We start from the raw sequence: 27,406 nt of genomic DNA on the forward strand, positions 1-27,406 counted from the left end.
TTTTTTACGGCAAAATGCTACACTAGGAGTAAGCTAGCAAGCTAACACTTTGCTAAAGTCCTCAAAGACAACGAAAGCAAACATTTTCTGCAGAACTCACTGCCAATTTAATTCTCAATCTGTCGTTATTACATATTCGGATCATTTCTGTGGGGGTATTCGTGAGTTTACTTGATTTAGCGCGATCGTTCACAGGTTTCGCTGGATTATTTTTTTCAGGGGTTGGGGGGGGGGGTGAACTGCAACCCCAAGAATACTTGCCACGGTTCTCGCTTCAAATCCGATGAAAGTGCGCTCAGCGGACAAAAAGACAAACGTCCGTGCGGCCCGGAAGTTGCCCTGGCAGAACGAAGCTGCCTCAAAACACCTTGACGGGGGCCGCCATCGCGTCCGTTTCCTTATAGCCGTGCCATGCGCCCCCACCCGCCCCGTTTAATGGCATTTTTATTCAATTAAACGGGGGAGAAGTCGAGGTACCACTTGAGTGTCAAATTAAACACCACAAGTGCACGCTCGAAACAAAACTGCTACGTTTTACTTAAAGTTTGGCACGAATTGTTATGAGTTTTTTATGAAAATTCACTGAGCTAATATGTTCCACATGGGAACTCGAAGTGATCCAGATGTGTACCAAATGTGAACAAATGTCGTCCATCTGTTGAGGGGACCACTTGACTGGTGAAAAACAACACATCATATCTTGACTATTTTGAATATATATATATTTTTTTTAACATGCGTGTCACGTTTTTTTTTCCGGCTAAAAGGAAATCCCGATCTGTTAATCACTGCACAGTGCACGAGCTCCTCAGTTTCTGACGCAAATTTCTACATTATGTCCAATTATCGTAAATATTTAATTGGAAAGCACTTATTGTAGGCTATAAATACAAAACAATCCATAAAAAAAATGTGTGAATATGGTGACCAAGTAACCGCAAGGACTCATCTTTTTTTTTTTTGATGACCTGTCCGCGACCCACTTTGGGGTCCCAGCCTACAAGTTAGAATCACAGCCCTTAATGGACACCGGCGCCGTGAGTCCTTTTGGCCCAGGAAATTGGCTAAAAGGAAGTCGGCGCACAATCCTCTCCCGGTTTAGTCGCTCCGCCACTTCGGATACATCACGGCCAATCAGGGAGAAATTGGACTTCTCTCCGCGGGTCCCGGCTCGGCACGCCGGCCGGTACGCGGGGGCCGACCCGTCACGAGGTCGAGATGGAGCGCCGCGCCTCGGGAAACCGCCGCTGAACTCCGCCTGAACCGATGTTGCTGCCGAGATGCGGACGAGGCGTGATGGGGGGGACGGGAAGGACCGAAACGCGACTTTTCTGGACGCCAAAACTCGAAAGCAGTTGTCGCAGTCGAAAAACATCTTTTACCGGGGGTTCAACGTTTGATTTTTAAAGACGGAATTTAACCAGTTATTTCATGATTTTTTTTTTTTTTTTTTTTAAATGTTAATTTATGGGTAAAACTGTTTTATTTCATCAATATTTTGGGTAATTACTGATAATAAACATGAACTTAATGAGAAATTCATTTCAAAAATACATTTTCACAGAATTACAAGCAGTTGTTTATGCTAAACGTTGCAGTCAGCATAGGCACACGGGGGGGGGGGGAATCAAAATGTATTGATTAATAAATGAAAAAGCCTCCATTTAAGTAGATTTTTTTTTGTCCTTTTCTCGCTCTCAACAAACGGTTCCGGTTTCCTTGCTTCGACCTGCTGTTCCTGATTCTCAAGCCTGACAAAATTAAAAAAAAAAAAGTTTATTTTTAAAATGGAACAGGAACGATGCAGAGAGTACTGTGAGCCCGTCTCACTTGCATCTCCCCCCCCCATATTAAAAATGCGTTGCTAAATATGCGCGCGTCACAACGAGCGCGGGTGAATATTTGCCATTCAGTAGCCATCTGTAGCCTTTCTGACTCTCGCCGCGTTCCCGCTGCGCTTTCCCCTCCGAGCCTTCTGCTCATCACCTCGTGCAAAACAATGATGTGGGGGGGGGGGGCACGCAATCCGCCCCCCCCCCCCCGACCTTTGCCGACTGTCGTTAAATGTCATTCCCGCCGGAGAATTCCCGATACCGTCCAAAAAAGCGTCTCCGTGCTCCACAAGCTTCGCTTATGTAACGACAAGGGGGAGGCAATCTTTGGATCTGGAGGGGTGCGGTGGCAAGGTTGGGGCGAGGGGGGTGGAGGGGATTGGGCGAGGGGGGTGGGGGCACTCCACCGAGGAGATATTACCGCGGTAATCCATACGGAAATGGAGGAGCTCGGCGGAGCAGGCTGACCTTGAAGATTTTAACCGAGGATTAGACCATGAGAGTTGGTTCTGCAACACGACCCCCCCCCCCCCCCCCAAATTATTGCCGATGAGCTGGTGGACAAGTTGGCTGCAAGATTTAATAATATGAATAATCAATCAATTTTGCGTCTCGCTTTTATCAAAACTGGGGGATGGGGGACGGGGGACCTTCTCAAAACAAAGTAAAAAAAACATTTATCGCTAAAATAAGATGGGAAAAAATTCCAATGGAAGTTGGATGAATTGACTCGATAACCTTCCTAAAATAAGATTATGTAATCGAGAGTGAAAAGGAATTACGCGACAGTACGATTTTGCGTTTTTTGCAGCATCCACAAAGATGATGTAATTGCCCATTAATTTATTTTATGTTTTTTTGGTTTTTTTTTGGGGGGGGGGGGGTGTGTGCAGGGGGTGATTTTGGCTTTCCACACATCATTTCCCAGCAACTAGCCGCTGGCGCGAAGCGTGACTTGCGCCGCCGTGGCCCGCCCGAGTCTCCGCAAACATCCTCGGCCCTTATCGCGACAGCGCTGGCAAATATCTCCGAGGCGGACACCCTTTGTCGGAGACGGCGGCGCCCCTGAGCAAACAAGATTACGACCGCGGCCTCGTCGTCCCGCCGTCGCCGGACTTCAGAGGCGAGGACGCGCTACGGGAAGCTAGTCCACAAGCGGGAACAAACACAAGAAATCAAAATTGTGTGCATGAAACAAACCCCCGACCCCCGCGCCAGCCCTTCCCTCGTCTAATTTAAATGCGTTTTTAGCAGTGGTGGTCAAACTGTGGCAGGCGGTACAAATGCAACCTGTTCTAGTGCTTGATTGATAAGGGGTCGCCTCGTAAATTTAGCCTTTACTAAAACATCTATTAAAAATGAGAATTACCAATGATTTTATTGTTGCACATACAGTATTTGATTTTGTAGCTGTTCACTGCTTATCAAGACATATTGCGAGATACATTGAGGGCACGATGTAGGGGGAAACTTGTGCTCATTCCGAGAGCTCCACAAAACGGCAAACTCCCGTTCCACGGCGATTTTGAACGCGGCCTCCGAAACGTTGACTTTTTTTGTCCGACACGTGTACGTCGCGGTCTTCATCTCACTGAAAGGACGACCGTGTCGCTTACGCCGCGGTTGCATAACGTTTTTTCCAGCAAGGGCAGGGGAGCCAAACTAGGCCAGCCGGGGGGGTCGTCCCCATGGCGACAGCATCCAAAGCGCCAGATCCACCTGTGTTGGATCAGCCAGTATTTTCCCCCCCCCACCCATCTCAGAGGGCGAACGACGAGAAGTGCCAAGATGGGTCTGTAACCTTCTGTTTGTGCGTTCGAAGAAGTGTCTCGGAGTTGCTCAAAGGGCCACGGGAGGGAAGAGCAGCAATTTGGACGCCATGTTTCGAGGTCGCTCCAAGGTCGCAGCAGGGCCGCGCCAAGTTGCCGTTTGCCGAACGAGGCCCGGTCGTCGCGGGCTAGAGAGAAGGTCTCGCGTCGGAGCCGGCGGCGTTTTCAAATCACGCCTGAGAGCACTTTCAGCTCTCCTGGCACATCTTAGAAACCAAAAAAAAAAAAAAAAAAAAAATCATACCAGTTTACCACAACGAAAAGCAGTCGTGTGGTTAGCATGTTGGAGGACGCAAGCATTCGAACGCTTCTTTCAAAAAATGTAACTCGACGTGTGAACCTTTTGATTTCAGTTCTTTACCATCGAGAAAGTGTTTTCAAGCTCTTTTGCGTGTGTAATATATTATATAAAAGATTAACAATGAACGGTTGATGACTTGAAAATGGAACACAGTACAGCATACGTAGTACATAAGAGGTTTTGAGTAGGAGTTCAATCAAGTATGGCCGCCTTTTACAGTCCCCATCTTGAGTATCAGTCAAAAAGGTAATAAAATGGCGAACGGCTAAGAAGTAATCCGTGGTTATCCGAGTACGGGTAAACACGACGTAGTAGCCGATGTCGTACAATAACGCGGTCGTCGCTCGTCTCCGTTGTCTGGCGACGCAGCTCGCGGGTTTATTCTCGGAAGGTGTGAGGAACCTGACGCACTTTGCCGAAATAACCGCACACTTTCAGTTGCCACGGCAACTGGGGGGGGGGTGGGTCGGCGTGACGCTAACGGCTCAGAAGTAGCGCGTCTGGCTAATCTCACTCAGGACGCGGTCGTCACGAGCGGACTCGCCAACGGGCCCGTTTCGACGTGGAGGTGTCGGCTTTGGAATTAAGAGAAAGGGAGGGGGGGCGGCCATGTTTTGAGGGGCCCGCGCAGGCACAACGTCGGCCGCCGTCGCGGCAGCGCAAACAGACAACGTGAATTACGTTCCCGTGTTCAATTTTCCTCAGCGGAGCGGCAGCCAACGCCGCATTAAGCGAGCATCTGGGCGCTTTTGGCCGCGGACGCCGACCGCGGTGGCTTCACGCCGCTTCGGTCGTTCCCCCCCAGCCCTTGGACGGCGTTTCCCCCCCCCCCCTCCCCCCAGCGGTGGCTATTGTTGTATGTTTTGCTGTTCCGTCTCTGTTAAAGTCGCAGTTATGAAAAGTTTTATGATTACAGTCAAATTAATGCTACTTAGCATTAGCCAGCCTATGGCATTTCATACTTAATGTTAGTGTGATGCTAGCAAGATTCTGTAATATTACATAATATGGTTTGGTCGGGATTAGCGTGGAGTCTTTTATGTACGTCTACTGTGACGGTTGTTGTTACACCTACGAGTGCAAAACTAACCTACGTACAAGTATGAATAAAGTAACCTCATTTGCTGGAATATTTCAATCTTTAAATATTTCACGAGTGATTCTCTTTGTGTTTGTCTGTCAAGTTTTATGATAAAGTTCAACAGGGGGTGACAAACACCTCGGAGCAACGTGTTAAAATTGTTTTTTTTTCTTACACGTAAGTGTGTGTGTGGTCGGGAGTTACCTTTATGTTCGGTTTTTTTTTTTCGTGCACCTACGTCAGCGAAGTCACGTGACTGGCCATATCGAAAGTACGCTGAAAAATGAGAGACAACTTGGCATAGTGGATCCATATTCAACGCCGAAGTCGATGTTTTTGCTCATAAGAAATTGGAACGTTAACCCGGTTCCGCTTGTCTTGGACAACTTGGTCTACGTGTGTATCTGCTGAGTAAGTCGTCGAGATTTACACGGAAGAGTTTGATAGCGTAGAAAAGTCTGGACGCGTACAAATACTTCGCTGGTGTTGGATCTGTTCAAAATCAGGAATAAATCAAACATAGAGATGAAGCCACTCACATTTTTTCAAGACAAAAACCAATATTGAAATAAATGACTCCTGGTTTTACACAAACTTGCTTTCATTAACTATGATTGAAAAAAAAAAAAAAAAGACACCTAGTGGGCTCCTCCGTACACAGAAGCGCGTTGCGGCCACATGTTAAACTCTCCATGCCAGACTTCTTTTTTTTTTTTTTAATACGCATTGTTCTCAAATAAGTCCAACGCGTATTTAAAAAAAGAAAATAAACCGCTGGGATAGGCTTCAGCCCCCGTACACGGAAGCACGTTGGGGCCACACGTTAACCTACGTAAACATCACTGTGACTGACAGTTTATTTACTTTTCTTCGATGTGCATTGGACTCATTTGAGAACGATGCATATTTTAAAAAAAAGTCTGTCGGGGAGACGTTTACCAAAGTTTAACGTGTGGCCGCAACACGCTTCCGTGCACGTAGGACACGACTCCCTGTCTTTTTTTTTTTTTTTTTTTTAAACACATTGTTCTCAAACGTTCGCAAACTTGGCATCATAAATACTTCTTGGGAATTTGAAATTGAGAAGAATAACTCCTACCTGAAGTGAGTCGTGTGCACCATCCGTCACGTTTAATTGGCAAAATCCATTGATCTTTTCTGGTCTTTTCAGCCGGTATTCCAGAGAAAGACCTCTTTGAATATCTGTCTCGTCTGTTGTGACAAGCAACAGCACAACAAGCCTCCGGTTCAATGTCGAGCAGCTCCTCTCGACCGGCAATATGGCGCCGTGAAAATGGCGACGTCACGTGCACGATCTCTAATTATTGCGGATTTTCCCCCGATGGCGGGTGGGTTCGGAACATCGTGGACGGAAGCGCTGTTCAAGGTTGTTGCCACGTAAATCGCCAGCCGCCTCTCAACAAGTCTCAAGAACGCAAAGACGAACCGAGCGCGTCCGTTTGCTGCCGCAAAGCTAAAAGCAGGCTCGCGCCGCAGGGATTAAACCCGCGGCCTCTCGCCCACCAACGCCGGCGTCGAAGCTCAGACACGTCGGCCTCCCGCAAGTCGCCTCGGGCGTCCAATGAATCACTAAAAGCTGATCAAAGAGCAGCTTAAGACTAGTTCCATTTTTTTTTTTTTTAAAAAAAAGGTATTTCAATCAAAAACTGTATTTTTGTGAAAAAAAAAAAAAAAAAAAAATCAGATTCGATTTCAAGGTCGCAACACCCAGCCAGAATCAGGAAAGGTACGACTGGAATGAGATAAGCGATGGTAGCAACCGGGCAAAGGAGATGACCGCAGAGCCTGGCGCCGGGTTTCGTGTCGCGCCGCGGCGGCAAACGGGGTCGGACTTTTTTTTTTTTTTTTTTGGTTTGTCATATCTCCTCCAGCTTAGGCTGACCGCAATGTGTCTGAGACACTTTGGCTCAAAGAGGACACATCAGACCACCACGAGGGACTGGGGGGGGGGGGCGCCTTCCTTAGGACAAGCCGTGTCAGCGTCACGACTTGACGCTGTGCGAACGCCAGAGGGCACCGCGGCACGACGCGCAAACCGAGACCCGCGAGTGAAATTAAAAAACTCCGGGACGCATTCAAGGAACACAGACTGACTGAGGGGTGAAGCCGACGAGCGCAGGTGCTTGTTTATCTGCGGAGGATGACATGAGCTGGTGCCGTCACGCGGATCGTGAATGTAAAGCGCGTGAGAGCGACACGAGATGGGCTTGATTCATCCAACCGGGCAGGAAATGAAATCGCTGCGAGAGGAGATTAAAAGCGGGGCACGGGGAAAGCGCGGCGGCTGACCAACGGGCCAAAAGAGCAAAGGACGCCGGCGACAGACCGACTGGCGTGTCTCACTCTGGATTGATTTTCGGGAATGTTGGACTTCCGCATTGGACCGCGTGGACGTTTCGGTCCGTCATCTTTATCCGTACCGACTGCAACATAACACGATAAAACGAAAAGACTGCTTGACAAAACTGAACAACCAAATGGTGACTCATACGCACGCTAACGAAAGAAGGTTCCGGAAGAAGGTACGCTAGATACACGGCAGCGCATCAATGGCGACTGACAGCCGCGAGTGTGACCCCAACGCGGCAGAAAGTCAGAATTACTCGAGTGGCAAAAGACGAACGTCAACGGCCGGGATCTGACACTTAAAAATCAATTTAATTGGACTGAGGACAGATGCAGAAAGAATGACCGCCAAAGGTGCCTTTAGTGTTCGGCGCATTTGCTGGCCCCGACCTCTTAGCTTGGGCTTCAGGAGCTTTGCTGAAAATGTAGCGGCATGTACACTTTCAGAAAGAAAAGCCCAGCCCTCGTTATCCAACAAACGGGGATTCTGCGTCAGAATCGACACGGAACGAGCAACATTTTCTGCCCGACAGGAACCTGCATCATCACTTTTTGCTCCCTATCCGATTCGAGAGCCCCAAAATGTTTAACTTCACACCAATAATATTTCGTACGCATGTCATTGTAACGTTCATTTACGAATCTGTCCTACTGGCAGCGTGTAGTCGCCTTGTTGAAAGCGCTAACACGAGCTTCGTGTGGCTAGCTAGCACAGCCGTTTTCTTGAAGCTAGCCATGCGGTTTCGTGACTACTTATCAGAAGAAAACACTCTTTTGACCACATTCCGTTCGTGTTTGAAAATTGCACATGCGGGCGACAGCGAGGTGCCTGGCAGTCGTCGGCGGGTTGTGGGGGGGGGGTTTGAATTTAGCGAGGCGAGGATGCATTCAAATTTTGCGAGCGGTTTAAACGCTGCGAACTCCTTTAAATGGGAAGACGGCAATCGGCAGCGGGCGCCCCCACCCCACAGTCTTGTCGGCTGCATTTTCAGCTCACAAATTGGAGTCATTCATTTGAGAAGCCGAACCGGCTGCTACGAGCGCAGAGTACACTTTTGAATCAATAAAAGCCAAAAATGAAACAGGACAGTCAATTTGCGGGCACCTCCTGGCATGGCGACCACAGCTGCCGCGCAATCCCGCAACGCAACGTGCCGAATATTACGTCGCCAATCGGGGGGGGGGGGGGGGGGGGGGGCTGCCATTTGTGAAGCGAGAAGACCCTTTTAAGCCACTAAAAGTCGCTGAAATGGAAAAAGAACAGCATCTGAGTGACCCGAGGCCGCGCGATTCCACGCTTTTCTGCGCCGCGGCCTCGCTGCGGAATATTACATCCCCAAATTGGAGCTAAACGCACCGTGTTACACTTTAGAATCAGTAAAAGTCACCTAAGTGCAACGGGAAGACAGTTTGAGGAAGCGCAGAGGCCGAGCGATGATCCTCGCGTTGCGTGCTGCATATTAGATTGCACGCCTCCGGATCTCATTATCGGGAAGCAGCGCAACGACGTCTGCATGTCCAATGAGCATCGCGACCCTCTGCGGGATTTACGCTCGCGTGGCGTTTTGGAATCAATACCGTTTCATCGCAGCACAATCAAACGTTGGACGTAGCGGAAACACTTACGGTATGTTCACTGCGACGGGGTCCGTCCGGTCCTACCTTCACAGCGGCGCTGGCTGAAAGAGGGGGGGGGGGGGGGGGGGGGAGAATTTCAAGATAAAGTCCACGTCAGAACAAGTCAATTGTAAATCGTGAGCCCAGGTGACAAAGTCGCGTTTTAAATAAGGCTCTTTGGGCCCGCGGGCGGACGGCCTTGGCTAATTAACACAATTAATTCCATTTAATGACCGCTATCGGGAAGACGACGACGACGACGTGCTACCACTTCAAGTCATCATCTGCGTCGCCGGGAGGGCAACCCTCAGGAAGGTTTCGTCCTTCAACCCTTCAACAGGTTTGGTCAAATAGGACCAAATACCGCAGCAAAAAAATTAAATCAAAAGAATTGATCGGAAATGAGTTTTAAGTACGGCTTTTCACCTGCAACTTGCATTTGTGCAATGATTGGGATTGATTGAGATCAAGACCCTCCAATTAGCAGCTGCAGTGGGGGGGGCTCCGAATAGCAGCGGTGGGCTGGACCGACACCAAATATTCTACAAACCTTGGAGAGGTGAAGACCGAGGAAATGTCTTGGTGTTCAAATGAAAGATTGGACTGGCAAAACGCAAACGACGACGCTGTCGACGCGATGTGGATTTTTGGTGCAGCGTCATCTTTAAGATACCTTCGAATGTCGACCGTTAAAGTCAAGGGCGACTTTAACAGCACGGGATGAAATCTAAGTACGCAACGCTGACCTGTCCCACCGAGGTACTCATAATAGCCAGAGCAAACATTCACGCCGCTTCTGCCACGTTATGATTATTGCGGAGGCCCGCCCTGGCCGGTAAAAGCCTGTTCGAGGCAGCTTGGAGGTGAAGGTGGAGGTTTTGTTGTTTTGGTTTGTTGTGGGGTACGGGATTAGGTAGTTAATCAGAAGCAAGGGGGTTAAGGTTGGTTTTGGGGGATTCCGCAGAGGTTGAATTGAGGGAACTGTTCGAACTGCAAGTTGTAGTTGGTTCACTAGTTTTCCATTGCCTCAATTCAACCGTAGCCTGGATGGCTGAGAATCTAGAGACCTGTTTGGAAGACTGACGTTAGGAGTACTGCTTAGTGGAATATGGGTTAGAGTCAGGTCTCGGGTTGGTGTCAGGAGAGGTTTTAGTGATGATGGGAAACGTTTCTGGGTTTAGGGTAAAAGTAAGAGAGCTGGGATTAGAGTAGTCTTTATTGGTTAGGATCGTGGTAACTTTTAACTGATTGGGGTCGGGGTTTGGGGATTTAGGAGGATTTGAGGATTGTGTTGTTGTTGTTGTCGGCAAAAAGGTTTCGCGTAAGGAAGGTAAGAAGGTAGAGTGGTAGGGTTGGGGGTAAGTTTTAGAAATTTAGAGGTTTAGATTTCGGTCATTTGGTGGGGGTTCGCGATGATTCTTCGAGGGTTAGGATCTGGTTACGGTCGGGGCAGTTGCAATACGCTCACAAGGGAATGAGGACTGTGTCATGACAGACACCGAGGACGACACGAGGCGCCGGCTCATCTGAGAGCGGAGATCTCGGCATCTGTTGATCAGGAAGCCCAAGGCAGCAGTTCTCCAGGAACAACGGCAGCCGCGTGTTTAACAGCAGGCACAATATCCGGCGTGGAGATATTACACCAGAGAGGGAGGAGCTTTCATCCTCGGTCTATTGTCTCCTTTTGTATGTGGAACTTCCTTCGCAGACTGGCAGCCTCCGCAAACAGGCGGGAGGGAAAGCGGGCCCACTTGAACGCCGCTCAAAGACTTTGGCAGGCGGCTGGCCGGCGGCGGCGAGGAACGGCCGCGCCAAACCTGCGCTCGAGGCGTAATGAAGCCGCTGTACGATGATAACCCCCCCCCGGTTCCCCCCCCCGGCCCCCCTTCAATCTGTCCTCATCTTGGTGTTTACAGCGCAAACATTACGCTCCGCTTGTTCAGACATCTGCAGGCGGGGCGACAATTGAGTCAGGCCGAGCCTTGATTATGTCCGTCAACTTTACCGGTGACGCTTCTGTCGGTCGATTTCTGGAGAATTTTTGCTTACATCGAAAACAGTTTCTCGCCACAGGCGACACATCTTCTCAATATTTCCATCATGTGTAATAGATGAGCTATTAAAGAGGCTAAACCTCAAGTTGGATTGTTTTGTCCAATATCTCATTTATGTATTTTGTTCCTTTTAAATCCAAGTTCTACCAAACATTTTGGAACGACGTAATTTGGAATAATTCCCAGAAACAAAAAAAAAAAAAAAAAAGAAACCCTCTCGATAAAGCCGCGCTTCATCATATCTTCTTTTCCAGTTCTGGTATTACAAAGCAGTTCAGAAACATTGCTTATCATTGGAAATAAAATGATGATGTTAAATACACAGTTTAGCTTTTGTTCCAGATATTATTTATGCCTTTGGGCTCTTCACATTTTTCGTGGTAAATCGAGTTCTGCTCCTGATTGTTTGCGTTTCGTGATGACAATGAACTCGCTTTACTTCCTGGAAATCTACGACGACATCGAGTGTGATCATATTATCTGAATTTCGTTACAAACGAAAAGGTAAACAATGGTACACAGCTTCCGACTGTCTCTACCAACGACGTTTTGGGGCTAAGAAATACTTTTGCTTACATTACTACTACGTTAGGGTCGGTTAGTCACAGACACGACAGCGTCCCACTATTTATATCCAAAATAACCGTATTAAGTTTTAAACCGAGGACCCGGCGCGGCTGATCGTAAAGATCTGCTGTTTAATAACCGACAATTCAGGCACCGAGCATCCGCGGTAAACAAGCCTTTGACGCCAATTACCATAAAAGCGACGCCAATTAGAGCCAGACAAATGAGATAAAAACAGATGGTTGAGTCGCTTATGAAGAAAATGAAAGCGGGAGTAAGAGCGGCGGCGGCGGCTCGTCTCGGAGAGAAGTCCGCGGAGGCGACGTCCCAAGTGAAGCGCTCGCAAACACTTTTAAGCGCGGCGCACTGAAGAGGCATTACAAAGTAGGTCAGTGAAATGCGCCCCCTTTCAACGCGCTTTACCCCGCGAGCCGACGCTAAGCTAGCACAAAGGCCTCCTTAGTATTCCGCCGTTCTCTCGTCGGGGTATTAGTGGCGAAGCCACATGAATAATTCTGTCCATTGAGGCGGGTGGAATTATTAAGTATTTTCCACCCATTGTTTTCTTTGGGCCGGCGGAGGAGTCTGTCATTCAACATTTGTCTCTCTCGACGTGAAAACGTGCAGTGATTGCTGGGGGGAGAAAAAAAAAAAAATAGAAGAAACGAGCTGCGGCAGGTCTAATTACGCCGCCGTCGTCCTCGTACTAAATCGGGTGACATTCAACAGCAGAAAAACGGGAACACGCACGCTAATGGAAACGTAAACATCTGACAGGAATCCGAGAAATGGGCGGCGGCCCGCAAAGGATACCGAACGATGAATATTTCCAATTTGTCGATTATGTCACCACTGGGGCCGTTTCCCACTTGTGATCGTACGAATGTTTTTATATTTTGTGCTTTTTCGGATCACGCTGGAGCAAATCGGTTGCGCGACGATTGGATTGAAATCTGGAGAGCGGCTTCGGGACGACAAAAGGAGGACTTTATTGGATGATATCTGAGCATCTTGGAGAAATGAATTTGGTGACGTCGGTGAGCGATGGCCCCGTTTCGGCGGGCTGGAGTGTGGCCCTCCACGGCCATCTGCGCCGAGCGGAACGCCCTTGAACGTGCCACTCCAATCAGTCGGCGTAATGACATTCAGATGGTCTGGCGGTGAGATGATGACACTTTTGCCCTTGGACGGCCGCCGTGTTTGCGTTTAAAGTCTCACTCTCGCCACTCCATTTTTTTGGACTGCCACTTTCACGCCACAGCGAGGTAAGAAGACTTTTGCATAAGCCGAAGGCCCCCCACAGTTTATCGGAGGAGACGAGCATGACCACGTGTGATGCGACGGTGACCCACTTTACGGGTCACGGCATCCATCCGAAAAAAAAAAAAAAAAGTCGCGTTTAACTCAAAGGGAACGCCTTAACGCGCGGACGTCGAGGAGAAATTGCATCGAAAAATGACGGAATGCAGTAAAGGAGCGTTTTAGTCCAACACAACCGCAACTGATTTTAGTCACAAATGAGCCGATTTTTTTTCTGGTGTCATTCTTGGTGTATTTATGTTTAATCTAACGTCCCGATGATCCTAAAAATACGGCGCTGGCCCATCCGGAGTCAGAGTTCCTACGTCAGAGGTAGCTCGCCGTCGCCCGTTAGACCGGTTTAATCGAGTTTGCGTGCCGAGCACGTGGCCCGAGCGCCGCGCACATTTGGCTGCAAAGTACAAGACAATCCAATTACGTGCGCAGGGAAACCTTGTTTGGAAGCGCCAGTCTCGGGACCAGAACGCTTAAAGGAGACGTTGCAGTACTGTACTGTGGAAAATGGACTTTTTAATCTTTGTACGCAAATAGTTGCGTCCCTGCATGAAGCGCCAGAACCAAGAGATGCGACGTTAGCGCAGACTGGCTTTCTTTCTTCACAGCGGTGCATTGGTTATTCTGAGCCAGCGCCGCCTTTTCCTGACCTTTAGTGTCTCATTAAAGAGAGACGTCAAAGGCGACCCAAAAAAAAAAAAAAAAATGGGTGGACGTCAGTGATGGCTCCTGCCAGGATGTCAAGACGACGCGAGCTCCTGTTTCAGACTTCTCCCCTTTGATGGCGACGCGGAGGTGGGGAAAAAAAAAAAAAAAAAAAAAAACAGAGCCGGGGGATGAATAAGAGTGTGGGCCAGAGGTTAATGGCCGCCAATCAAAGCGAGCAAAGTCTCTGTGATGGAAAGAAAACGCCGCTCTGCCCGGCAGGTGGCTTGAGCGATACCTGGAATATCACCGCCGTCGTCGTCGTCGTCATCCTTTCCCGGAACGTTCCACCTAGCTACTTAGCCGCTAATTAGCTCAGCTCATCAAGCCTGGCGGAGGCTACATTAGCGCAACTCATTTGAAGGGGACTCATCATATGATGGAAAATATATTTTTTAATTGTGCGCATGGAGGAGACATTCCACTTGTCAATATTAATAAACCGTTTGGTTGTTTGTCTATGCAAATTTGTCAGCCCTTCGTTATTTTGCTCACGGCGGCGTCACAATTTTGTCCGTGCCTCGAGTTTCTCCGCCAGTCACGATAGCTCGGCTCAACCAAACGGTAAGCAGAGCTGCGGTGTTTACACACCCTCGAAAGTTGTTGGAAACGCGGCGCTGAAAAAGGTCATCGCGCTACTTTAGCCATTTTTTTTTTTCGCTAAACTAAAATGGACATTTCGAAGAAATAATTTCCGGATCTAATATACATAAGTAAAATAAACAACACATATTCACAGTTTGGCACCTATTTGCAGATTTTTGGTAATGGTAATCCCAAATTATTCACTTTTTTTTTCGTCCTGTGACCCAAATCAGGGGAAGCGGTACAGAAAATTGATGGATAGATGTATTTGACGTACACCCAGGCTTCTTTTTTTTCTTCCAACGGATCTCCAAATGACCTGGTCCATCTGTCCATTTTCAATTAAAATCAAATGAGCCCGAAAGCCGCCATAATCGAGTCTCCACTGAGGCCCAAAACCCGTCGAGGGCGACCAAAGAGAGACGAGCGCAATCAGCCTCTCTCCGAGTTTGTAATTCTCTCGTTTTCCCTCGTCCGATCGCATGCAAATGTAATTTATGCCGCGCCGGCCACCCGCCCACCCGCCACCTCCACCCGGGACATTTGCATGCGGAAATTGCAGAGGTGCGATTGAAGGAGCGGATCGCACCGTACCCGCGAGATATTCATATTCATATCGCTTTATTTGGGAGGCTCGACACGACGGCGCGCCGCCTGATCGGCGAGCGTTTTATTGAAACGGTAAACACACCCGCGGCCCCGTTCAGCCGCGGAGCGGTCGCGAGTCGAAAGGACGACGGCTGAATCGCTATCGAGCGGGCCGGCCGCCGGGCCTGCGATGAACTGGGGCGGGAAGAAGGACGGAAGGGAATCGGCACGACGTCGCCCGAGACGACGAATCTGACCGGGGACCTCCCCCAAGGAAGGTGACGTAGACGCTGATGATTTTTTGTGGAGAGGTTTTTGTCGTCTAGTAGCGACGTCTGTTACTTCAGACCCGAATCGTCTGCGGTCACACAAACAAAAAGTCAATCGTCCCAAAGGGTTTTTCTTCCAATGCGTCCAATACTGCAGTACCGCATCCTTTATATTCACATGACAGGTTGGTGTCACAGGAATGGACTGAGGTTGCCCCGGGTGTGTGAATTTAGCACACTCGTGGGCTAAGGAAGTGAAGAAACGGGTCCAAGCGGGGTGGAACAGTTGGCAGGAGGTGTCTGGTGTTCTATGTGACACAAGAGTCTCCGCTAGGCTGAAGGGAAAAGTCTATAAAACCAGTGGTGAGACCAGCCGTGATGGACGGATTAGAGACAAAACAACAGGAAGCAGAACTGGAGGTGGCAGAAATGAAGATGTTGAGGTTCTGGCTCGGAGTGAGCAGGTTGGATCGGATTAGAAATGAGCTCTTGAGAGGGAGGGACAGCCAAAGTTGGACGTTTTGGAGGCAAAGTTCCAGAGAGAGCAGACTTCCATGGTTTGGGCATGACCGGAAGCGAGAGAGTGAGGAAATTGGTAGGAGGGTGGTAAGGATGGAGCTACCAGGGAAGAGAGCGAGAGACAGGAAGACCAAAGAAAAGGTGGATGGACGACACGAGGACAGTTGGGGCGTTAGAGAGGAGGATGCACGAGAGAGGCTTGGGTGGAAAAAGATGACACGCTGTGGCGACGCCTAACGGGACAAGCCGAAAGGAGAAGGAAAGTGAACGATTTTGAGCGAGGTCAAGAATTTTGGCTGCAGTCTGTTGAATATGTTCAAGAATAAATATGAGCTCCGGCACATTCTGGTTTTAATGGCGTGCGGTTCTCCGGAAGCGCAAAGTTAACGTGGCCGTTTTCAACTTGACTTTGTTCCACTCGGCTTGCGCGTTTCAATGCGTTTAGCTCCGTGCCTGAGGCGACGGCGCTTTTCCGTTCTACTTATTTTGTTTAAACGAGGGACGGCGCCTAAAATGATATACAAAAAAAAAAAAAAAAAGGATTATAAATAATCATTAACGAGGCTTCGTCAGCACAGGGAATAGAAAAAGGCCGAGCGAGCGACGACGGAGGTCACCGATACGGACGCTCGCCGGCGCCGTCTCCTTTGAGCCGCTTTGACGCGTGATTGATGTCGGCGATCGGGCGCCGGGCGAGGACACTTGACGCGATGAACGACGAGGCGTGATCGACGGCGCCGGGCGGAATTCAGCTCAGAGCGGCGCCGAACGGAGAGAGAGAGAGAGAAGCCTGTGGCCGACTCTCCAGACCAGCGCCCACCTGATTAAAGCGGCCCGGCTCCCCGTTGGCAAACAACAGCTGGCCCGAGCGCGTTTATTACCTATGCATTACTCCCATTATCATTGCATAAATCAATCATTTACAAACGGGCAACAAAGGAAGCCGCAGCACATTTTTCCTGGCTCAAAGTGAGGCGCAGGTTCCCCGCTGGCTCAAACTATTCCACTCAAGTATTTACTTGCATTTTTGTTGCTGCTGATTAACATTTTCCGAAACACTAAATTTACCGTAATTCCCGGCCTGCAGAGCGCAACTGCTTACGAGCCTCACCGAGTACAGTTGTAAAGGAAATACCGTTTGGTACGTCCACACGCTGCAGCTGTGGAAAAACTGTAAGTGCCCACATTGAAACAAGATATTCACAAAAAGACAGTACACAGAGTTTAATGCTAGCGCTGCTGTCGCGCTAATGCTAACAGGGCCAGTTAAAAAAAAAATTTTTAAAAACATACTGGTAAAAAAAAAAAAAAAAAAAAAAAAAATCACTGAGACACAGCAGTGACACACTCGCGCAGCGCTAACAGGGCCGGACCGGTAAAAGTCACTTCCTCGGCACATACATTCGTCCGGCGTCACTCTTACTTTTTCCGCTCGAGTCCCCACCTTCCGGCCGTCAAAAAAGATGCACAAATTAGCCGAGTCACCGCATAAACCGCAGGGTTGAAAGCGAGTGAAAAAAGTCGTGAGTGATAAGTCGGAAATTATGGTAATTCTCCTAAGAGCAAAAGAAATTCACTCGTCTACTGCCAAAGACTGATATATCCGTCAAAGTGTTTTTCAACGCGCGGCTCTCATTCCGCTTCTCATTGAAATTCGAGCTTTTACATAACTTTAGCGAAGAACACGTGCCAGCAGATGGCAACGTGGCGCAGTTTCGGATTTGAGATCAGCGCAGCTTTTGAGTGCAAGACAACAACTGGGCGGTGAACCTCAGCTCGTCGAGTCGATTCTGGGGTAGAAAAATTATGGATAGTTAAGCTGCAAAGAGTATGTGTCGGGGTACATTTAGAATATCAGAACAGGTGACGCACTTCATGGTACGATCTAAAAAAATCACACTGATGTCAGCATTGCCTCACACAAAATTCGTTTTCGCTGCTTTTTTTGGCCAGAACTGGCGTTTTGGTTCAAACCAATCCACGTTCAAGTGCTGATTACTAAAGAATGGAAAAACCTGGAAACGACTTTTTTTTTTTTTTTTTTTTTGACGCTCCGCCAAACCGAAATACCACAACTGCAAGTATCAAAACGACACCCGGGAGTTTTGACCGCATCTGAGGTTTTCGAAGCGGGGAAACGCTAACGAGCGTTTTGGGTCATCCCGGCCGGGACGACCGATCGGCCACGCGGAAAATCCGCATCACCTTTTTTTTTTTTTTACCCGGCGGAGGCATTTGGCGGGCTGCGTGGGTGAGGCGAGAGGAGAACATTTTGTGTGTGCGCGTGTGACCTAGAAAAAGCGGTTGGGCAACAAACACGGCGCACGGTATAAATAACTCGCTGTGTGCCACTTGCGTGAATAATTACGCGGCAGAGGAGCAGCAACGTCAAGGCCGATCGAGTGTCCGTCCACCCCCCACCCCCCCAAAAAAAAACCAACAACCTTTTTTTCTTCTCTCTCTCGATCTCGCCTAAAATGTGTACCTCCCATGCAGCAGGTGGCGCTGCGGTGATCATTCCCAACCACTTAGTGGATTATGCCATTTCCCGCTGCTGTTGAGTTACTTGAGCCGCACGCTGCTTCACCGGACCACCAAGGAGACGGTTTGCGTGCTTGGCTACGCGAACCATCCTGTCAGTCCGCCGAGCATTTAAATTATCGAGTCCCGAGATGATTCATCGGGGGGGGGGGGGGGGGGGGTTTCTCCTAAAATTGGTTCCTCGTAATTGATTAATTTGTTGAAAAAAATATGATCCTATATATTGTCTATTAATACATGTGCATATATATACATAATTTTAAATAAACATCATAAATGTTAATCTAGTTCACTAAATTGTTTCAATGATCACTTGATTGATCATCATAAGGTGGAACGGTGGTTCAGCTGGTATCGCGTTGGCCTCACAGTTCCGAGGACCCGGGTTCGATTCCAGCCCCGCCTGTGTGGAGTTTGCATGTTCTGCCCGTGCCTGCGTGGCTTTTCTCCGGGTGGGCACTCCGGTTTCCTCCCACATCCCAAAAACAGGCTGGCACTGATTGGGCGCTCTAAACTGCCCGGAGGTGTGATTGTGAGTGCGGCTGTTTGTCTCCGTGTGCCCTGCGATTGGCCGGCGACCAGTTCAGGGTGTGCCCCGCCTCCTGCCCGTTGAACGGTGGGAAAGGCTCCAGCGCTCCCTGCGACCCTCGTGAAGATGAGCAGCAAAGAAAATGGATGGATGGATGGATGGATGGATACATCATCATAATAGTACTTAATTATGAAATGAATACTACTATATAGCATAATAACATGTGATAGTCACCATGTTAACCTTTCGCAGACGCAAAAAAAGGCCCAGCGGCGTCCAGGCCCCTCCCACTCCAATCTCACCCACCTGCGGCCCGACCCCCGACTTTAGTCAATGAATCCAAGGTACTCACCGTCGGCGCCGTACGCCCGCCTCCGCCTCCGCCTCGCTCCCCCCGCCATATGTTTGCATCGCCTGCTGCCCTTTTCAATTATTAACACGCCCGTGATGCCAGAGTTTGCGGACGGCGTGCTGCGCAATAAATATTCGATTGAGTGCTTCAATTGCGTCTGTGAATCCACACGCCCATTAACATTTGGGTAAACTTGGCAGACTGGGTCGCTTGTAAACACAATCTCGCTCCAGACGACGGAAATCTGACAGATTAATATTGCCTGTCGGCAGTCAAGAGGTTAACGTTCCCCGGCGACGGCGCGGCTTTGCGATCCATATCCGCTTTAATCGACACGCGAGCCCCTCGGCGAAGTCGGCGGTCGGCGCGCGACTCCCGTCGAGGCCCGTCGGTCGGACGGCTTCGGACGTTTTCGGCACTGCGTCGGCGCCCGTTCGGGCTATACTAGGAATGCTTGTTTGGCCCCGGCTTGTGTTTGGAGCACGCCTGCTTGTTGTTCAATACGCCGTATTAGCGCTAAGTGAGGGGAATGGATGCAGACAACGCACACACACACACACACACACACACGCCGTTTGGTTAATGTCAATGGCCGAAACGCGACTCCGCATGACGTGATTTGTTTAGCGGATGTCAGGATCCGGATCCATACGGTCTGACGGGCGGCACTAATGGCCCTAAAATGAGAAAAAGAGGAGGCCGCGGGAGGCCGGGGCCAGTCATTCGCAAAGCCTCGACTTTACAAGATATAATGTTGAGTAATGCCTTGCATATTGCTTGAAAAAAAAAAAAATGGGCCTATTTTTGTTTTTCTGGAAACCTGGCTAGAAAGGAACGTAGTACAGGAAGTAAATTGTAGCACTATCTCTAGGCCAACAAAAGTGAGCCCGGCACTGCTAGAAAGTAATGCGCAAAAACTTCGGGCACAATTTAGACATTTTTCCCCATAGCGATGCAGTCACTGTGATTTGACGGGCGCGCCATCGCACTCGCAAACCGCACAGTCGAGCGCACACAAAAAAAAAAAAAAAATCACCTGCGTGAAATTTGTTACGAGTAGGAATACATCGATATTGAAAGACGTCGCTTATTTTGTGCAGTCTTGACCAATGTTCCCTCTAAGCTGCGCCACTGTGCAATCGCGCACTTGCCGCACACTCTCGGCGCACCTGAAAACCGATCCAGCGCTGTGAACCAAAGCCTGATAAACACGAAAGCCTAACAACAGGCTGCTGCCAGGCCTACTTCGACTTCCTCGTTTACCTGACACTGCCCCCCTCTGCTCTTAAAGGGGTACACTCATAGCTACAAACCGAACCCGCAATTGTATATCTGCAGGCATGACTGGTGGACCACACCCGTAACTTTATATCTGCGTGCGTGACTGACCACAGCCGCACATTTTTCAAATGTGAGTGACTTTTGTTACGGTTGAGACCTTAATGCTACTTAATTAAAGTGGACAGTGAAATTACAGTTAAGCGTACCGTGACAACTTTAGCAAAGTGTCGATACTTCCGCGTTTTCTCGTGAAAGAAGTAACGGCAACAAAACAATATGGAATTGCAATTCCTCCTTCAAAAAGTGATTTTCTCATTAGCTTACATAAGAGAAAAGTGATCTTACCCTGGTCTTATCATTCCATCCTCATCCCCTTGCGGGTAAGCGGGTGGGTGGGGAAGAGTTACGCCTGAAGGTGACCTTGAAACCGGAGGAAAATCGAAGCGCTTCAATTCACCGCGACCAGAGATAACACTTGTACGCGGCGCTGCTAAACGGAGAAGATCGACACGCTCGCCTATGGATGGGAGGGGGTGGGGGGGTGGTTGTCTCACCACAGGACTAAGCCACCCAAGCGGAATTAGTGCAAACAAGCCTGCCGTGATCTTTAGGTCAAGATGGGAAACCAGCATAAGAAATATTGTACAGATTCAATCGTAAAAATCGACCTGAACGATAACTAAAAGGGTTGTGGGGGAGGGTGCACGGCGGTCTCGAGTGTTCTGGGGCACGCGCCAGACAAGAGCTTCTCGGCTCTCCGCGGCCCATCAATCTGCGTTCATCCCCGCCAGTCGCGCGAGCAGATAAAAAGCCAATCAAACTCAGCGCCCGGTCATTCATCACCGGTCACCCGCCGACGCTGCTTCTTCCCCCCACCCCACCCCACTGTCCAGTCAGCTAGTAAATCGAATACGGCCCCGTACAGTCATTAGCCGTCCTGTTCAGACATCATTAGAGGCTATTTGTAATAAACGTCAAAGCGTATCGCGCGTGGGATTAAGTTTGACGGATTTTGCCATGAAATTGCCTCAAATTCCGTTGGCAGAAGCCAAAGTTGTCAAAACTGAACCAAAATGGAGACATCTGGTCTTCGCAAAATCTCACCACCAAGCGAGACAAAATCGTTGAACGGCAGCCGACCGGTGGATCGTGTCGAGGTCAAGACGGCACCACCCCAGACCAAAATTTGCCCGAGACTGTGGAGAGACTTTCTGGAGTCGAGATTGAGTCAAGACCAAGACCAAGACCAAAAAAAAAAAAACCCCACAACCATGACCAAAGCACGACTTCTTTCTGGAAAGATCATCTCAGATAGACCAAATGAGATTCGCTAGCATTACTTGCAATTTCTTTTCTCCGCCGTTTTTGTGAGTTCAAGACTGAAGACCAAGAGACAAGACCTTCAAAAGTAATTTGGTCTTGAGTCCTGAGACGGGTGTTCTGAATCCCACCAGTAGCTTTTGGAGACCATTTGACGCGCAACTTGGACCGTTTTTGTCTCCGATTTGAGGATCACGTTTTGCTGTACAAATGCAGATCGACTAAACTACGGCGTTCGTAAGACCTTCCAGAAATCACCCATCGGCCACATTTGGTTTTTGTTTGGAATGCTTCATGTGGACTTTCCGGGATTTACAGTCAAGACGCAACAAGGTGACTCAAACTTTGAAACGCGTTTTGCCGTGAAATTCATTCAAGCTGAGATGCTGGATGCAAAATGTAAGAGAATCCCATCGAGACAGGACAAGAATCGGCGTTCGTGACGTCGACGTCGGGCGGTCGAAAGCGCACGCCGTCAAGCTCATTACCGGCGTGTAAACGAGCGGTCGCGCTTTCCAAAAGGTGCGAATCGCCGAGTCGCTTTTCATTTCACATTTTCCGCCTGATGAACGTTCGGCGGGGGCTCGTCGACCTCAACGGAAAATCATTTTACGGTGGATGGAACGAGGACGTGACGCTTATAGTTTGGTTCGGACCGATGCGATTTCACGGCGCGTCGGCCCCGCGCTCCGATTCGGAGTCCGCTGCCCTCTCGCAGTCTCCCCGACGTACGAGCGAGAGAGCGAGAGCCGGTACCTTTTGTTGGAAATCGCGGAGCATTTTGGCGCTCACGTGGTCTACGATAGTCCACAATGCAAAAGGAGACGTCTTGGTTCAAATCCACGGCCTTGGTATTCAGCCAGCCGCAGAAAATGGTGACATTTTTCTGGGGCAGTTTTAGCGACCGTTTTCTTGAAGCACGTTTCAGAAGACAATGCTTCTTTCTGGGCTCTTATTCGCTCATTCATAATTGATGACTACATGATAATTATTTCTATAATTGACTCAACATTGTGCACAGAGGGCAGCCTTTGTTCTCCGTGGAGCCGGCGTGCACCCAAGATAAAACGAGCCTGGGAATGATACCGGTTATTTTGTTTATCGTTTTATTTCTGTTTGCCCCGCACGTTGTGAATAGTTCCGCGCGTCGCCTTTTAACTTTTCAACCCGTTTGGCCACTTGATGCCAAGCTAATGTGGAAACATCCGGCAGGGTGCTTTGGGAAGGTACAGAAATGTATCTAAATTATTTTAAAGAAATGTATTGTCTTGTTCAATTTAAACTTCCTTCCATCCATCCATCCATCATCTACCGCTTTTCCGGGTCGGGTCGCGGGGAAGGTAGCTTCAGCAGGGATAGCCAGACTTGCAGCTCTTCCGGAGGGATCCCGAGGCATTCCCGAGCCAGCCGAGAGACTTCGTCTCTCCGGGGTGTCCTGGAGTCGTCCTCGGTCTTTCTTTCCGGTGGAACATCTCACCAGGGAGGTGACCGGACCAGATGCCCCAGCCGCCTCACCTGGCTCCTCTCGACGCGGAGGAGCAGGGGCTCGGCGCTGAGCCCCTCCCTGACGACCGGGCTTCCCGCCCCATATCTAAGGGAGAGCCCGGACACCCTGCGGAGGAAACTCATTTCGGCCGCTCGTATCCGGGATCTTGTTCTTTCGGTCACGACCCACAGCTCATGCCCATAAGCGAGGGCAGGAACGTAGATCGACTGGTAAATTGAGAACTTGGCCTTTCGCCTTAGCTCCCTCTTCACCACAACGGACCGATACAAAGTCCGCATCACTGCAGACGCTGCACCGATCCGTCTGTCAATTCTTCCCTCACTCGTGAACAAGACCCCAAGATAATTGAACTTTGTTGTAAAAGGTCATAAGGACTAATTTTCCCGAAATAGCATTTTTCTCCCTCAAATTCTGACCTTGCTCTCATTCACTTATTTTCACCAAAAAGCCCCCCAGCCCAAAAAAAAGTTACATTTTTAAAACTGAATTCTTAGAAGTATATATATATATATATAGGTACATCCAAAATATATATAATATATATATATATAACTTAGTGATGAGTGCAAAAAGCTCCCCAAATAAGGCGCCGGTATCGCCGTTTCCCGTTTTTGAACGCTAATCTCCATTTTTAAAAGGTAAAAAACCAAACAGTGGAACTGTTCTGGTGATTCCTGACTAGCGCCGACAGTGTTTTGTTTCCTTTGTTTTCCTTTGCGGGGGTGTCACGCCTTGTCAATCTGTCGGCGAAAAACACACGGGGGGGGGGGGGGGAATGTCCGGCGAACGCGATAACGAGTCGAGGGGGAAGGTTTGGACAAACAGTTGCTCGATCCGCGCCGAGTTTACCGTCGTTCGGGGACGGACTTCCCCGGAACTCTACGAACCCCACCCCCCCCACCCCCCCCCCCCCCCCTTCTGGCGGGCGCAGGCCTAAGTCCTCCGACGGGGCCTTCGGCGTTCCCCGCCGAGCGTCGACGAGGTGATGAGCGATCCAGATTTGCCCGGCTTATCTTTTCCCGTCTCGATTCAAGCTCAACGGCAGACGGCGGTGAGCTGAAGCCGTCCGCTGTTGACCTCGTGAGACGCGCGCAGGTAAGTCGGCCACCTTACGGGACGCACTAACTCTTCGCAAGTCGCTCAAATTGTCTTTTTTGGAGTGGTTTCACCGGCTCCCCCGTCCTGCTGAACCAACAGTATGTAGATTATGAAATATGACATTTATCAGACAAGAGTCACTGATGGTGTAGTGGTACACACAGATCGATCGATACATCGATTCCCACTCAGTGACGGAGTTGAAATCCGCCCTAACTGGCGACCCATTCGGGGTGTAGTCCGCCTTTCGCCCTACGCTAGCCGGGATAGGCACCAGCTTTCCTGTGACCCTTGTGAGGATAAGCAGCTTGGACAACGGATGGATGGACTCATCAGACATTAGAGACGTATACTTGTACGTAGGAGGCGTATGTGTTGGATATATTGGTGCATCCGGTGTATGGCTCACAAAAACGTGAAATTATGGCGCATTACGGGTGCATAGAACATGAGCGATGATGCAAATATGATACATCGATTGATATGTTACAAATAGATTAAATATGATATAAAGTGGACACATTAGGTGCAGAGAACACACATATGGATGTAAATTAGGTGGACTGAACATTACACATGATGTGAATATGATATATTACAACCGTATACATTGAAAATAGTGTACATTACAGATATTTAAGACATTATATAGGACCACAATATGGTACATTCGATTTGTGTAATACATAAAAGGTACAGTAGAGGGGTTAAATGTCAAAATCGGTCAACTTGATACATAAACTGTACTTCAGTTAAATATGTATGATACACAATGGACATTAAATATAGGCGAGTTCGGTAGATGTGAATTTGTTACATTACAGACGTACAGAACGTGAAATATGACACGATGCCGATCCGCCCATCACGCGCCAGACCACCCGCTCCCCACGGACTTGCTTTTGGTTTTTGGTTTCTGCGGGCCGTCTAATTTGACAATCGCACATTTATTGTCGTCTTATCATCAAAAGTGCGCAAAGACGAGCGCCTGTGGATTGGGGACGCTTCCTGGGGAACGGCGCCGGATTGGATTTTCCCCAAAAATTCATCTTGCGAGTTTACAACAGCCCAACACGAACATTTTTAATGATCACACCCCCCCCCCCACACACACTTTTCTTTAACACAGGATAATAAATTCGTCACGAGAAGAAGGAATGCTGCGATTTGACATTTGCCCGAAATTCGTGTCAATAACGCTCACGGAGACGCGCGACGTGATTACCTCGCAATCAGCAAACGCCCCAAGCCGACGCAAAGTCACTCGTCGGCGCTCATTTGCATACGCAATTAGCGTTAGCTCGCAGGGCCGCGCGTGATTGACAGGCGGCTCGGCTCTGATTGGGCCGCTTCTTCATTCTGCGGCGACGCGCGACATCCGACAAATCAAACTTTTCTGCTATCTGAAGATCAAGAAGTCTAAAAAAACAAACAAAAAAAAAACTTTTCTTGAAAGAGTTCTCTTCATGTTTATTTTCGGATTTCTTTGACAAATAACATTTTTGCTCTGTCCCAAAAATATTTCAAAATTGCAATTTTTCAATTGGAAATTTGTTCTGGAAAAGAACATTTTTTTTTCCAGAACTAGCTTAAAATATATGCTTAATCAATTAAAAGGAATCATTGAAAAAAAAAAAAAATATTTTGTAAAATAGGGACTTTTTCTTGAAAAAATACAACTTACTGTATGGGGGAAAAAAAGTTCTTTCACGACAGAAAAAAAATCCTCAAAATGAACGGAAAAATACTTTATTCTACAAGCATTCACTATAAAATTTGAAATAAATAAAAAAAATTATTTTCCAGAAAAAAATAAATTTTTGTATTTTTGTTCTTGAAAAAACAAGAATTACTTTATTTTCTTCAAAAGGCTGATGCAATATGTATTTTTTTTTTTTAAACGGGGCAAAATATGACTCACCAAATTACAGCTGAGAAAGAATACTTCAGATTCTGACCTTTTTTGTCTCTGAAATACAACTTCAAGCTAGTATTTCAATTTTTTTTTTTTTTTTTTAAAGAAACCACCATGTCCAAGGAAGAACAATCTATCAGGGATAGGAGGCGTGGCTGACTAGGTGTTGCCACGCACACACCTCCCCATCCAATTGGTCACTTTCTCATTTTCGACGCTCGGGCTAATCCATGACGATGCAATGAGGTGACTCCTCCCATCCGGCGTCACATGACCGCCCAGCCTCCTCCTACAGGAAGTCGGTTATTAATTTGAGGGACGTGTCGAGAACTGGTGGGACGCAATTCTTTGGGAATCTGCTCCTCAGCGCGTCGGAAAACTAAAACGCACGGCACGGGAACGGCAGAGGTTAAGGCCGGACGGAATCTTCCGACGGGAACGGCGAGACGGGAGCAGATGCCCGCTGATTATCCCCGGCCGCTGCGCTAATGACCGTTTTGGAACGGGGGGGGGGGGGGGGGCGCTTTGCGTGTCGTCCCCACAATATTTAGGGACAGGGTGGACCCCCCGCATCGAGCGCTGGGATTAAAAGGAGGGCGCGTTCGGCGACTGGCGTGACAACCTCCGGCCCGGCGGGAGACTCGGTTGCCATGGCGACCAACAAGGATGTTCACATCAGAGGCAACTTTCGTTGCCGACCCGCACAACTCGCGCGCACCGGATCGCACCAGTTTTCGGGGGGGGAAATAAATCCATTTTGTTCCACTTACTGCCATTTTACAACTGTACTTTTATTTCTTTAGATTGACATATTTGATGTACACTATCTAATGTAGCATGTTTAATATTTTTATGTTTGAAATGTACTAAATTCACATCATATTCAGTTCACCTGTAAGGAACCATATATATAGAAATATACACATATAAATAAACACTCAAATATATGCTTTTTATGTATCATTCGGAGTTATTTTTACATATGCAGCTTAACTATTGATTTAGGTCCAGGCCGATAAGGCGAATAAGATGCATTTCATATTTCATATTTCAAGTGTGTAGTGCGCTAACGCAGCCGGCGCGCGTCATGCGTCCGTCTTGTAATAAGCGCCGAGAAGGAATCAGGATATTAAAAAAGAAAATCAATTTCCTCTTAAGTGACGAATGACAGCCGCGAGGAAAGCGCCACAATCACTAGTTTTGTCCGCACTCTTCATTTCATGCGGGGATCT

General features: G+C 48.5%; 1 protein-coding gene across 2 annotated transcripts in view; it reads right to left on the bottom strand.

Annotated features, from left to right (window-relative positions):
- Positions 1-27,406, bottom strand: part of syt1a (synaptotagmin Ia) — a 74,154-nt gene that overhangs the window by 41,779 nt on the left and 4,969 nt on the right. Inside the window, exon 4 of one of the 2 annotated variants that reach the window (XM_061806219.1) lies at positions 9,037-9,089. The exons of the other annotated variant lie outside the window; for it this stretch is intronic. The gene's annotated coding sequence lies outside the window, so the exon portion shown is untranslated. The remainder of the gene's footprint in view (positions 1-9,036; positions 9,090-27,406) is intronic. 2 annotated transcript variants of the gene reach the window in all.

Source organism: Syngnathoides biaculeatus, chromosome 20, assembly GCF_019802595.1.
Source record: "Syngnathoides biaculeatus isolate LvHL_M chromosome 20, ASM1980259v1, whole genome shotgun sequence".
Lineage (NCBI taxonomy): Eukaryota > Metazoa > Chordata > Actinopteri > Syngnathiformes > Syngnathidae > Syngnathoides > Syngnathoides biaculeatus.